This window comes from Octopus bimaculoides, chromosome 7 (assembly GCF_046866305.1).
Source record: "Octopus bimaculoides isolate indiv1 chromosome 7, ASM4686630v1, whole genome shotgun sequence".
Taxonomy (NCBI): domain Eukaryota; kingdom Metazoa; phylum Mollusca; class Cephalopoda; order Octopoda; family Octopodidae; genus Octopus; species Octopus bimaculoides.
The window spans coordinates 39,886,686-39,901,388 of record NC_142934.1 but is presented as its reverse complement, the minus strand read 5'-3'; the positions used below and the strand labels follow the sequence as shown (position 1 = coordinate 39,901,388).

Sequence of the window (14,703 nt, the reverse complement as noted above, 5' to 3'; positions counted from 1 at the left end):
GGCTCAACTAGAAATTGTTTTTTATGAATCATGAAAGGGACGAAAAGCAAAGTCGACCCCTGCAGAATTTGAAATCAAAACATAAAGACGTACGTAATGCTGGTAAGCAGTGTTCCTGGCATGCTAACGATTCTGCCAGCTCGTTGCCTTCAACCTTAAATGTAATATTCACGTGTAATACACGAAATAACTAAGTTTTGCATACGGAGTCCACGAGACGCGCACACCGCGACGAACGTCCTGCATGCACTCATCCAGTGCCTGAGCATTGTTGATAGGTGGGTGGATCCGTTTATCAATTGAATCCATCGTGAAGATCGCCCCTGCCACTTTCTTTTAACCGAGAAGGGTTGGCAGTTTTTATATGCCAGGTGGACATGGCGAAAGAGCTTGTATGGTAGACGAGATTGAAAGGGGCTGATGACAAATACTTTCCTCTTTGGTCAATTCCTCATCAACTTCGTCAAATTTCCCTTCAAGAGGAAAATAAGGATGGAGAGAGAAGTGCTACCTTCCAGCCATTTTGTTGAAAGGGGCATGAGAGTGGCGTACATGGAGCGAGTGAACGGGCCTGCTCTGGGCATGCGCCTATAAATCGGAGGTAAGGAACTGAAGAAAGGAACCTGCCCCAAAAGTCAGGGCAACTGTAGTTTTATGAGGTTTTTCCAAGAGCAACCCTCGAATATCTCCTCCTCCTCCTCCTGCTATTATAATATTATTATTGTTAAAATGTTATTACTTTTTTCCGTTAAACATTTTCACATGCAAAGCCTTCCCAGCAACGCGCGCGCGCACACACACACACACACACGCACACACACGATCTCATATCAAGATAAGCAGCGCATGATCTTGCAAATGGGGCCCAGTTAGAATTTTCTTCAGGTCGAGTAACACATCCCACTCAAAAGGTCCCTGAATAAAGTTTGTTTATGGATGATGAACGAAACATGTTTCCAGAGGTGAACTGCTACTTCTGCCGGTGATTAGAGATGCACATATCGTCAGCCACCAACTGGTTAAGGTCAAGCAACTGACAAGCATTATTATTGTTGTTGCTGTTGTTATTATTATTATTATTATTATTATTATTATTATTATTATTATTATTATTATTATTATTATTATTATTATTATCATCATCATTAAGGCGGCGAGCTGGAAGAATCGTTAGCACACTGGGTAAAATGCTTAGCGGCATTTCGTCTGTCCTTACGTTTTGAGACCAAGTTTCGCCTGTAGAATTTACCTCAAACCGGCAGCAGCCCCTGGTAGCACCCCCTGGTAGCAGTGCCAGATCAAAGCCAACTAGAAATTGCCTTTTGGTGTGGAAAAATGCAACTATTCTGAAAAATATCCAAAAATTAAGTTAATATCAACGTTTTTAATATAAGGAACATCAAACATCTGACCATATTGAGGAAGACACAATATTTGACATTGACCAGTAGTGTTTTGATTATACCTTTTCAGCTAAAGATAGATTTCAACTATATGTATTTAATTATTTATTTGTCTAGTATTGTTATATCTATTATTTATTGATTATGGTTAGGAAGTTTGCTTTACAGTTGCCTAGTTTTGCATTCAATCCTACTGCACTGAATCCTTGGTAAGTTTCTCCTGCCACAGCTTCGGGCCGCACAAGTCTTGTAAGTGTTGAATTTAAGCAGACGGGAACCATGTAATAGCCTGTTTACCCACTAAAAGAGGAACATCCTGCCGGACATTCTTGTTTTCGTGTTGTAGCTGATCGTTTTAACACTACCACCTGATTCATGGTCACTTTCATCAGACTACTCTGTTGTAAGCATTCAAGCTAAGGTCTCACGTCTGAGAATAACCTTCTCCCTTGTTCCAACTTGTCTTATAGGTTTTGAAAAAGGATCAAAAGTATTCCTCTTTCTCATCTGACAAAGGCATAAAAAATTGTTTTTGTTGTTGGACAATGCTTTGACTGATCGAACAAAATGCTCTCTGGTATTCAGTTATGGCTCTCGATGTTCTGAATTCAAATTACATCTAATTCTATTTTATCTTTCTTCCTATCAGGCGTCGATAAAATAAAGTACCAATAAAGTACTGGAGCTCTCCTCACAAATGTCGTACTGTGAGTCTGGGAAAATCGACGATCTTGTGTGGTGTCAGTAGTCATTACATCTCCAAGTATTCACTCATTATTCCATGTAGGAATAAAGTTAGTTTGAAATTTTGCAAGGCATTTTAGAGAAAGCAATTCTTTGGAAAAAACGACGTGTCTAGTATGCTTGATTTAATAATGAAAGTGGAGAGAAGAAAGTTGTATGAAATGAATAGTCTTACATAAGTCAGTCAAAAACGTTTGCTGGTGTATCAGTTGCTTTATCCCATACATATAAAGAATGGTCTAGTGTAGGACGTTCCTGTGTTTCAGTTATTGCCAAATGTTGGGAACTATTATCTTCTGTTCTTGAAGAGCCAGTTAAGCTTTTGTGTTTTAATGGTGAACAATGTTGATCACAAGAGGACAGAAAAATCTCTTGACTACCATTTAGAAAACGAGAATGTTTGCAAGTTGCACGATGCACTACAATATCTATCATCACATTGCATGTGTTACAATTGTTGGTAAATGAATTTTACTTGTTGAAGATTGTGATATTTCCTCCGTGTGTTATTTCCATGCATATCTGCTCAATATTTGACGGCAAACCACTTAGCAGGGGATCTGAGGCTGAGTATTGTTTTTTGAAAAATGAAAAAGGGATGTTTTCATTAAACAATTTCAAACGATTCCATGGGCGGATAGTCTTGTAGGACTAAATAGAGGACTCTAAGTTACCATATTCGGAGAAAAAAATGTTATAATACTTGAAAATACCGACACAGACCACAACCCAACAATGGAACAATAAAAGAGAAGCGATATCTGTTCTTCAGACATTTGGATTGCTTGGACTTAGTACTTTTTAGAAAATTATGTACACAATAATTACAGTGCATATGTTGGGAGTATTATGTGATAATTGTTGCAATGCAGGCCGAAGCATCTCCTGGTGTGGTACAAAGAGTGGTGGATTATATTATTTTGTGATACATTCCTTGCATCACTATATGTTTGGTCAGCGTTAGAGGTAATCTAAACAAACAAGTACAAGGATTAGTAACCGCTATGAGGATTTTTTTACTGTGTTGTCATCCATCTTTCGTTAGGTTTTTCAGTTGTGGGAACAGTTATCTTGCAATATCTAATGTCTTTACTTTGCTTCTGCTGAATGTAACTAGGTTAGTATGATTACACAGATCGCTATTCCTGTTTGACCAGAAGTGTAAGGGTTTATGCGCAGAAAAGGAAAATGAGAAGTGAAGTAATGGCATCGACAGAAGCATGTGTGCAGTTAGAGCTGATATCAAGTGGCCCATTAAAGATGATGATGATGATGATGATGATGATGATGATGATGGTGATGGTGATGATGATGATAATGATGATTGACGATGATGATGACGAAGAATGTGGAGGAGGAGGAGGATAATAATGATAATAGCGATGATGAATTAAAGTGGTATTTGTATTTACAGTGAGTACCACTATGACTCTCATCAACTATAACGGGATTATTGTTGTTGTTGTTGTTGTTATTATTATTATTATTATTATTATTATTATTATTATTATTATTATTATTATTATTATTATTATATAATGTGTTATGTACTTGTAGCATCCGTAACTATCATTCCTCCGTCAATTACAACCATCCTTCTCCCACAAAACAAAATGAAATCTACACCAAAACTAACCCCCTCCCCTTCCCCGCCTTTATACAGCTAGTGTTCCTCTCCCACCACAACCAGAACAACAGCAACAACAATAACAGCAACAACCAGAAAAAAAAAACACAACAGTAGCAATAAGCATACCTACGAACCCTATCAGCCACTGTCAACGACACTGCTATTGCCACCCACCACCTGCAGTAGCAGCAACAACAGCAACAAACATAAGCATCATCCTCATCACCATCGCACCGTCTCCTCCTCCTCTTCTTCTTCTTCTTCCCCCTCCTCTTCCTCATCATCACCACCATCATCATCATAATCATCATCATCGTCGTCACCGTCATCATCATCGTCACCACCACCACCACCACCACCACCACCACCATCGTCATCATCATCATCATCATCATCATCATCAGGAAGACTAAAGCTATCAAGTTGCGGTACCAAATACCGTAGCAAAGAGGGTGTGTGAAGACAATTACAGAGATAGAGCTGTGATAAAGACGACATGAAATTTCGCTACAATATAACATCTCTGACATTTTGTCTCTAATAGCTATTGGCCGACTCTTTATTGTTGTACGAACAGGACAGGGTGGGTGGAGGAACATTCTTTCAGCTAGTTGCACCGTAGAAGAAAGAAAGAAAAAATAGAAAGAAAAGAGCATTTCATCAATTCGCATGCGCGCATACTTACAAGTACATACTCACACACACACGTACACACACACGTACACACACACACATATATATACATACACACATGCATATACATACATATACACATACATATATGTATAAACATATACATATATGCGTCAATATATGCATATATGCATGCATCCATGCAGAATGCAGACATGCACACTTACGAGAATACATACATGCAGACGCACTGTTTCATCGGTTAAATGAAACAGTTAAAGAAATAGTGAAACGAAATCCACTCAAATTTAATCCGATTTTCAATTAAACAATTTTGGTTACAGACATCTAAATTTTCCAGGAAAATGTCTGTTACAGATAGCACTTGTTACTAATATGATGTTGGTTAAGTGTTTACAGATATTCCAAAGTAATGAAAAGTTGCCATAGGAGAGAGTGACAAAAATGTATAAAACTACTGAATTCATGGCCAACATTACCACAATAACTCAGATCTCATACATATAAGTTAGGTCTTAAACATATTTATATGTAAGACAAATATTAAAAAGGACTTCATGTCGGTCATAGTTTCTTATAAAATGCTTTGTTCCGTTTGCAATTTCCTTACAATAATCAACATCAAAATAATCAAAGAATAAATTGATTTTGATAATGTAAAGAGGGTTGGCTTTCAAGCCTATGGGAAGCAACTTGAGCATGATCGATAGATTAAAATTAATTGATTTTTTGTTTACAAATGCAGTGGGATAAGTGTTCTGGGCGTTATAGATCAAGCTTCTTAAGTCATCCTTCAATGATGGTCTTTTGCTTAACAGATACGCTTAGAGAAAGTAGTGAAACACTCTAGTTGGCGTTGACAGAATGAGAATAGGAAAACTTCAACAACAGAAACCATAAAAGCAAATAAGAAGAAAAGCAACTTAAACTTGATGGGTAGAGAGGACATTGCGATGGTAGTAGAAAAGGAAAAAGCAGAAAGAACAATTACGAAAAACAAATAAAAAAAAACCAAACAAAAAAAAACCAAACAAATAAAACAGTCCAATCTATAAAAAGTTGTTAAACATGACAAAGAAAAAAGGATTAGCTCAATATACAGCTGCGATATACACATTTAATACCAGACGCAGATAGACGGTATAGAGTATATATGAAAAAAGAATAATTTCAAAAATTAAAGAAATTATATAACAAAGCGATTGAGAATCCGAGCACAGTAAGGGAACAATGCCAAACAGACTGGTAAATAAATCTGATTATGCAAACAACAGAGCCATACCTGGATCTAACGAGAGAAAAGACTGAATATTTAATACATGTGACTCTTGACTAGTGTCTCCTATTTAGATAGTACAATAATGCCAATAACAACGACCACAAAAGTTACAACATCAACAGTAGTAGCAGCAATAATGACGATCATTTCTATTATAGGCACAAGGTCTGAAATTTGTGGGGACTAGTCGATTACATCTACCCCAGTGTTTCACTGGTACTTAATTTATCGACTCCGAAAGAATGAAAGACAAAGTCGATCTCGGCGGAATATGAACCCAGACCGTAGCGACGGGCGAAATACTGTTAAGCATTTCGCCCGGTGTGCTAACGATTCTGCCAGCTCGCTACCTTATTTGAAATTTTGGCACAAGGCCAAAAATTTCGGGGAAGGGGACAAATCGTTTACATCGAACTCAGTACTCAACTGGTACTTATTTTTTCGACCCCGTGGGAATGAAAGGTAAAGTCGACCTCGGCAGAATTTAAGTTCAGAAGGTAAGGACAGGCGAAATGCCGCTAAGCATTTTGGCCGGCGTGCTAACGATTTTTCCAGTACAACGCCTTAGCAGCAGCAGCAATAATAATAATAATAATAATAATAATAATAATAATAATAATAATAATAATAATAATAGTTTCAAATTTTGGTACAAGGCCAGCAATTTCGGGGGTGAGGCTAAGTCGATTACATCGACCTCAGTACTCGACTGGTACTTATTTTATCGACTCCGAAGGATAAAAGGCAAGGTCGACCGCAGAGGCATTATAAGTCAGAATGTGCTGACGGACGAAATGCCGGTAAGCATTTTGCCTGGCATGCTAAGGATTCTACCAGCTCACTGTCTTATCTATGATGATGATAATGATAATAATAATAATAATAGTAATAATAATAATAATAATAATAATAATAATAATAATAATAATAATAATTATTATTGCCTTTGCACAGCTTCTAACGCTGGAGATGTACTACAGTGTCAGCTGTTCACTGCCAGTGAATTAAAGTAACACCTCTTATTTTTCGAGCACCTTCCACAGTATTCGAGCGGTTTCAAGCAGTGCTGTTTTCTGCAAGTGTTCCACCCTTATTGCAGCTCCTTTTTGTTCCACATACTTCTCGAGATCTTTGCTCACTGTTCCCAGGGCTCCGACAATTATTGGTACTACTGCTACCTTTTTCATCGACCACAACTGCTTAACTTTCGAAGCTAACTTGTGATATCTCCCGACTTTTCTTTCTTCCTTATCGCATACCTTGTTGTCAGCTGGGCATACTATATCTATGATCCAGCATAGTTTGTTTTCTTTCTCAATTAAGACTATGCCCGGCTTCCTATTTTATATCTCATGGTCGCACTGAATCATAAAATCTCATAGGATCTTTGCATTTCTATTTTCGACGATGCCTTCAGGTTTGTAGTCGTACCATTTTTTGCTCTGTCAAGTCCATACTTGTTGCAAAGCGTCCAATGGACAAGCCTTGCTATATTGTCGTGGCGTCTCTTATATTCCTTCTGGGCTAGTGACGTACATTGGCTGGTAATATGCCATATGGTTTCACCGTTTTGTCCACAAATTCTGCACTTATTACTTTCTGCTGTGTTGTCTATTCTGTATTTTATGTAGTTTATTCTTAGTGCTTGTTCTTGGGCAGCACAGACTAGCGCCTCCGTTTCTGGTTTTAAATCACTTTTAGTCATCCACAGCCATCTTTTTCTCTGTCTGTCTTATCTTCAACATCCCTATGAAATTGACTATGCATTCTTTCCTTTACCCACCTATTTTCAGTTTTTTTCGTTTTCAATTTCTTGTATAGTGCTTTATCTTTGCAATCTTTCATCCTACACAAGCCTGACCTTCTTACTTCTAATAATAGCGGTTCTGTGGCATTTTTTACATACCATGCTATGTTGTTTTCTTCTCCTCTAATGCTATGTTCGTATCCAATAAGTCCTCTTCCCCCTCTTTTTCTTGGTACATACAGTCTGTCTGTGTCACTTTTTGGGTGGAGTGACCCATATCTAGTTAGCGACTTCCTTGTCTTTCTGTCTAAGCTGTTTAGTTCGTCTACTGTCCATGTGATTACCCCTGCTCCATATCTAAGGAGTGAAACCGCCCAGATGTTGATAGCTTCGATCTTATTCCGTCCGCTTAATTTTGACTTAAGGATCAGTCTCAGTCTGTGCAAGTACTCCGCCTTAAATTTTTCTGTCATTTCTTTCTCCATCAATTTATCCATTTCCAAAATCTGATATCAGCACTGAAGGTATACACCGTATCAACGAGGGAACTGACTTGGCCTTCATCTTTACCATAAAGTTTGAGGTCATCCATGAATAACAAATGGTTGACTTTTTGTTGGCAGCTTTTGAATACATACCCAGCCATTGCTTTCCTCAGAATCAGTGTTAGTGGTATCAAACACAGTACAAAGATTAGTGGGGACAGGCAGTCCCTTTGGAAGATGCCCCTCCTAATTTCTACTGTACCTAAACTTCTTCCGTATGCTGTCAGGTCCGTCCACCAATTCGCCATACGTTTTACTTTTTCCAAGCAATCGCTCAACATTCGATGCAATACCAAATAGGTTCATACACTCCATAATCCAAGAATGTGGGATCATATCATACGCCTTATGATAGTCGATCTATGATATGGCTAAGTTACTTTTCCTCCTCTTGCAGTTTCTAAGTACAGTTTTGTCTATCAGAAATTCATCCTTGGTACCTTTGCACTTACGATTGCAACCTTTCTGCTCATGTGGCAGGACTCCATTTTTTCCAGATGTTCGTACATTGACTCTGCGAGTATTCCAGTCAATAATTTCCACATAAGTGGCAAGCAGGATATCGGCCTATAATTGTCTACCGTATTACCTTTCTCGATGTTTTTCAAGCACAACACTGTCCTACGCATTGTCAACTACTCTGGTGTTACTTGATCGGCATTTAACAAGGTGCTGAGTTGCGCAGCTATTCATGCATGACATTCACCAAATCTTTTGATTCAGTAGTCTTGAACTCCATCTGGTCCCGCGGCCTTCCAGTTGCTCATTTTTTTTGCCGATTTCCTTCACTTCCCTAACTGAAATGACTAGTTCTGCCTGTTTTGGACAGACTACTGTTTGTTTCAGTTCCTGCAACCATTCAGCATCCTTCTTATTTCTTTATTTCCCACAAGGGGCTAAACATAGAGGGGACAAACAAGGACAGACAAAGGGATTAAGTCGATTACATCGACCGCAGTGCATAACTGGTACTTAATTTATCGACCCCGAAAGGATGAAAGGCAAAGTCGACCTCGGCGGAATTTGAACTCAGAACGTAACGGCAGACGAAATACTGCTAAGCATTTCGCCCGGCATGCTAACGTTTCTTGCTCTCCTTGTCTTTATCCAGATGTCACTCCAAAACCTTTGACTTTCATTGTTATCTGGTATCAACTTTTCATCTGTACACTCTCCATTTATTTCTTTATAGAATCTCTTCTGATCTACTCTGAATAACCTATTCTGGTGGTAACCCTTCATTCTTTGGTCGTATCTTACCATCTTTGCCTTCTTCACAACGAGGCGCTGTTTCAGTTCCTCCACTACTACTTTCAGGCCCTTTCTTTCAATATTATACTTCCTTTTCAGCGCCCTGTATTTTTGTTCGCTTTTAAGCTCCCCTTTTTCTTTTCAGTCTAACACAGAGATTTCCTACGCGATCATGTCTAACCCTGCCTAAATTCTTCTTTTCCACCATGGATCTTTTCTTTTGTCACTTCAATCATGTTTCTTTTTCTTGACATCAACACCCACGTTTTCTGCTACAACAATACTTGCTGCCTTGATCAAATTATTTGTTTCTGTGATGCTGTTTGTTCTGATCTATTTCAGAATTTCATTGACATTTCTCGTTTCTTGGTTCAATTTCCTTCGATCAACCTTTTTAAGTTTGCAAATAATGTCGCTATCGTTCTCCTGTAGTCTTGCCTTTATTCTATCGTAGATTGCCTTTTGTTCATCTGTCATGTCGCCATTAGTTTTATTGTCTTCTTTTAGATCATCTATATGTCTCTCATCAAGTAAACTACCACTGCTCCTTTCCTGTGCTATGGGATTACTCTTATCAGTAAGAACTGTATTTTCCTTGTTATCTCTGCTGCTATTTTCCATGACCCGTCTTTTGATAGCTTCGAGCTCTACTTCTGTGAACTAATAATTTTTTCTTATTGCTCTAGCTTGATAACACAATCTCTGTTCCGTGAATTGAAAGAATCTCTTTTCTCTCCAATGGTCATACTACGTTGTCGGTAACCCCTAATCTGAGCATCATTTTCTTCTACCGGGCTGCTCAGGTAGTAACACTTCCTGACCACAACGTTAATTTGCTTGCTCCATCTACGCCGAGTGTGGTAGTCCCTTTCTGGATATCGGCAGGCTGGAGCGGGACCAGAATCTCTGAGCCTACCGGGTGTATCACTGTCACCATCATTGGCTTCAGTTTCATTCTCAATATTTTTTTTTTTTTCATTGTCACTCAAATGAGGTAGCGATCTTCAGGTTGCGCAATTACCAGAATTTTTATTGTGACATCATTACTAGATGTATCATTATTACTTAGCCCCTTGAGGCTCCACTCGTTTCCTTTCATTATTGTTATTATTATCATCACTGATATCACTGATATTATTGTTTTTATGTGTAGTAGCAGCAGTGGTTGCAGCAACAGCAACAATAGTAGGGGTGGGGTAGTGGTAAGGGTGGCAGTTGGGCTTCAGATTCCTGTGCTATCATAATAGTAGTAGTTGCTCCAATCTGGCCAGCCCCGTATGTATGTATGTATGTATGTATGTATGTATGTGTATATATATATATATATATATATATATATATATATATATATATATATATATATATATATATATATATATATATATATATATATATATACACACACACATTCTCGTCGTTGAATTTTTGAGTTTCTGAATTCAGTTATGGTGTTGCAATAAAAGGTGTGTTTACGTATTTGGGTAATATATTAAAGCTTTTAAGTTTTCTTGAGATGTTCGTTTGTCTGTCCAGTTGGAGAATACAGTAGGACTTTTGCAATGAAAAGGATGTTTACATTTTCGAATACTCAGGGAGAGTCAAAAAGAAAAAAAAAAAGACAAGTTGTAGATAGTAAAGTTTTAAGATTTACTAAATATGGTTTTTTGTATGACCGCACAGAGAGAAATAGTAGTGTTCTTAGAATAAAAAGAAGGATGATGTTTACAGTTTCGAATACTTAGGGAGAAAAGAAAGGATAGGTATTCACACAGTAGTCGTATTATTATTATTATTATTATTATTATTGTTGTTGTTGTTGTTGTTGTTGTTGTTATTATTATTATTATTATTATTATTATTATCATTATTATTATTATTATTATTATTATTATTATTATTATTATTATTATTATTATTATTATTATTATTATAGACGTCGCACAGTATACAATATCGTGGGTTTGCTGATTGAAGATATTGTGTCTACCGGGGGTTTGTACTGTTTGTCAAGTCACAACAAGGACCTCAGACAGACAGTACTTTACGCAATATGCGTGCAGTTTCAAGTAATGCCGACTTTTGCAGGAAAGCGTTTGATAGTGTTCCACATAATTGGATTCTCAAAGCCTTTGAAATATATAAGAACTCTCCCGTCGTCTCCAAATTCTTACAAGGTAGCATGGCTAAGTGGAACACACTTCTAAACCTTCTAAACCGTAGTAATGGGATGAACCAAACTAACAGCATCAACATCAAATAAGGCATCTTTCAAGGAGACTCCCTCTCTCCATTACTCATTTGCATGGCACTGATCCTACTCTCAAACTAACTAAACAACACCAGGTATGGGTTCAAAGTTTACAATACGGCAATAAACCATCTGGTTTATATGGACGATCAGAAGCTGTTTGCAAGAAAGGACGAAGAGCTACTAGGGCTGCTAACAACTGTTAAAGAGTTGAGCAATGGCATCGAGATGGACTTTGGCCTTGGTCAGTGTGCTAAAGCAACTTTTGTTAGAGACAAGCTGAGGCAAACAGCTTCCACTAAATTAGATACCGACACTACCTTCAAGGAGCTTGATTCACAAGAAAATTACAAATACCTGGGGATAAACGAAGGAGATGGTATACAGCATGCTACTATGAAGGGAAAAATAAGAAAAGAATAAGATTCATACTACAAAGAATATGATTCATATTAAAAACTGAACTCAACTCCAAAAATCGCATCGAACCCATTAACACCCTGGCACTTCCAGTAGTCCAATATGTTTTAACATCATTAACTGGAATCTTACAGAGCTCCAACGCCTGGATAGGAAGGCAAGAAAAATACTAACTTCTGAGAACATGTACCACCCCAAAACAGATGTTGATTGTCTGTACCTACCTGGAAGTAATGGGGGAAGAGGAATGATGCAGGTAGAACTTTGCTGTATGGTGTCCGCAATAGCAATGAATTGGTATTTATCTAATAAAGAGGACTGGACGCTGCAACTTGAGTGCAAACATGAAAGCAGCAAAAAATCACATTGGATTGTCAAGGAAGCTTGCAAATTCGCAAGGAAACTTGGAATTAACCCTGAAATAGTTGAAGAAATTGAAACCACTACCACAATACAAGCAAAATGGATCAAGCAGACTGCAAAAAAGAACGGACAGACACAAATTGAGGAGCAATGGAGCCAGAAGCCTCTTCAAGAACAATATATTCTTCGAAGTTGAAATACTGATGTAGATCAAGCAACAACCCGTCAGTGGCTGAGAAGTTCAGGACTGAAAGCAGAGACTGAAGATTCCATATTGGCGGTACAAGACCAAAGGTTTCTCATAGAAAAAAACTACCAAGCTAACGTTCTTCAAAACGGTTCTGACCCTAAATGCAGATTCTGCGACACATTTGATGAAACAATAGACCATCTCGTTTCGGGATGTCCTGTGCTGACACCAAACGAATATAAAAATCGCCACGATAGGGTAGTACAGTATTTACATTGGAAAATGTGTAAGAACTACAAAATCAGCACTCCTGCTTACTGGTACGAACATCATCCTGAGCCAGTCGTTGAAGGTAAAAATTTCACTATCCTCTGAGATTTTCCAGTCAACACGGATAGAACAATCGAGGCTAATCGACCAGATATAATTATTAAAGATAGGGAAGAAAATACTTGTAGACTAATAGATGTAAGTGTTCCCATTGGTAAGAATATATGTCAAGGAATTTGACAAACTAAATATAAGGACCTGGAAACTGAAATACAAAAGATGTAGCATCTTAAAACGAGAACTGTTCCTGTTACTGAGGGTGCCCTAGGTATTATAAAAAAGGGATATCAGAAAAACCTAGATAAGATCTCAAGAGAACCATGTCTCAGAGAAATCCAAAAGATTGTGCTGACAAGTACTGCCCACATCCTTAGAAAAACCCTATCCATTTAAATGTCTGCGTTGTATTACATGAAGATATTTCACCACCTCCCCTCCCCAAGCTTTCAGTCATACTGTAACATCTCTTATCCTTCACTCGCCCCAGGACACTGGGTGTGTTTAGGCAAGTGACTGTAACAAAGCTGCGGATTAAAAGTAAATAATAATAATAATAATTTTTATATAGACACAAAATTTAAACTAAGGGGAAGAGGAATTGTTGATTATATCGATACCAGTGCTTAACTGTAAGCACAGGTGTGGCTTTATATATATATATGTGTGTGTGTATGTATGTGTGTGTGTATATATATATATATATGAATGCATACATCTCTCTCTCTCTCTCTCTCTCTCTCTCTCTCTCTCTATCTATCTATCTATCTATCCTAATTTGTATAGTGTATACACACACACACACACACACACACACACACACACACACACACACACACACACACACATATATGTATATATATATTGTTTTATTCTTCGACGTATTTCAGACATAAGGCTGTGACCATGCTGGAGCACAGTCAGTGAAGAAGTATGGAATGTTTCACCAATTTGTGTAACATTGTTGCGCAGGGGCCATTCTAATCTTCACTGCATCATTCCAGTTTTTGTACATGTACTGCCGAAGCAGTATATAGTTATCCTATTTAAGCTTATGTCTCTTCAAAAATGGAGTTATCTCAATCGCCTTGTTGACACTCTTTTGATGCAAACCGAATGAAAGAAGTATGTTCTTTGTTTATATATAGCATGCAGTTATATATTTGAATACTGATGCATACAAAATTATAGTCAAGGGACGCAAGCTGATATATAGAGGTATAATAGAAATGTAATGTTAGTATTATGCATATGTTAAAGCAATGGGCATATATACGCAAATGCTCCACTGATTTCTTTTCGGCTTAAGTTCTACAAAACTTTCCTATATATAATTTTCTATAAATATACTTCAAATGGTGTAGATTCCAATTATATCCGAAATATGTTGGAAAAACAAAATGTATTTGGAGGGCGTGTGGAGTGGAGATTCAGAAAATTCACACGGGTCGACTTAGTTTCCTCACAACTTCCGGGAAAGAAGTTATTTTTATAGATTTCGACAAATATTTTTTAAGAGTGTATAGATTACGATTATTTTAGAAACTGATACGCAAATAAAATTTGGTGAGATAGCAAACATACATACAGATGCTCGTTGCATTCCCCCACCCCCCAAAAATTATAATCAAAACAAATTCCAATATAATCCGAATCTACACCATATCTAAACAATCTGAAGCGCATTTGTAGAAAATTTCATTGAAAAATATTCATTTTTCTGAAAGTTATGAAGAAAGAAGTTCATTTTTCTGGAAGTTATGAAGAAAGAAACGTATTCCGAAGGACGTAATCCAGTGGTAGAGTATTTGGTGGACGGAAACTGAAAGAGACCCGTCGTATATATATATATATATATATATATATATATATATATATATATATATATATATATATATATAT

General features: G+C 37.4%; 1 non-coding gene across 1 annotated transcript; it reads right to left on the bottom strand.

Moving 5' to 3' along the window:
- Positions 1-13,728: 13,728 nt before the first annotated feature.
- On the bottom strand, positions 13,729-13,834 carry LOC128248422 (U6 spliceosomal RNA). Its single transcript, XR_008264664.2, has one exon. It is a non-coding gene; the product is annotated as a U6 spliceosomal RNA (small nuclear RNA).
- Positions 13,835-14,703: the final 869 nt, after the last annotated feature.